This window comes from Orycteropus afer, unplaced genomic scaffold (assembly GCF_000298275.1).
Source record: "Orycteropus afer afer isolate SDZICR_OR568_19922 unplaced genomic scaffold, OryAfe1.0 scaffold00079, whole genome shotgun sequence".
In the NCBI taxonomy this organism is placed as follows: Eukaryota; Metazoa; Chordata; class Mammalia; order Tubulidentata; family Orycteropodidae; genus Orycteropus; species Orycteropus afer.
Window position 1 is genome coordinate 6,916,815 of NW_006921666.1, and position 942 is coordinate 6,917,756.

Below are 942 nucleotides of genomic sequence, written 5' to 3' on the forward strand. Positions count from 1 at the left end.
TCTTATCATAAAACCATTTTTCTATTTGTTTCATTGAAAAGAGGCATGTGGGATTTATACAGATTCACTTGTGTTAGATTGGGGATTTTTGTGTAAATTTTCTCAAATAAAGGCTAGCAGAAACCATTTTAGGTGTGTGCTTCTGTTACTGGTAAGCCCCTCTTTCTCCAGATTGGCAATAATTCTCCATATTCCTCAGTTCTAAAGTATGGCAGATTATTCCTGATGATTAGAGAAAAAAAAATACATTGTTTCACGTATAATATTTTAGATGGCTAGTAAAAGTTTAGTACTTAATTACATATCCTCAGAAAGACCAAACGGGGCTCTGTAAGCCAGGCTTCGCTGTAGCTTCTGTTTTGGAAACGGCCCTTGCTTCCTTTCCTAAAATACTCCTCTCAACTTAGAACCCCTGGGGACTTGCTTTTCCTACTCCTCACATCTATGCAAAACCCCACCTCGGCAGGTAAAGGCCATTTTCTTCTTTCCTGTTGCTTACAGTGCAACATTTTTCACAAGCTTTTTGCAAAGAGTCACCATGAAGTGCTTTGAGTATCACTGACTAGTTACTTACCCTCTGCCTCCATTCCTCCCAAAACACAGGTAGTAAAGTTTATTAGTGAATCCATAGCCTATAAAGTAATAATTCCCAATATGTGAATATAAATTTTTTAACATCAGAAGTTTTTATTTTTCATAGATGTCTTACTTTTTAGAGAAAATAAGTAGTGACTGAGTTTAGCAAAACTTACAAATGAATTTAATAGTCTCGATAACATTTCATTTTCTTACTAGATAGAATATATGCTTTATGAATGTTTTATTTACTCAGTAGACCACAGTGGTATCCCATATAAGGTGAGCCCCATGTGTAATTTTAAATTTTCTAGTACCACATTAAAAAAGGAAAAAGCGGAAAATAGTTTTAATGATATATTTAAC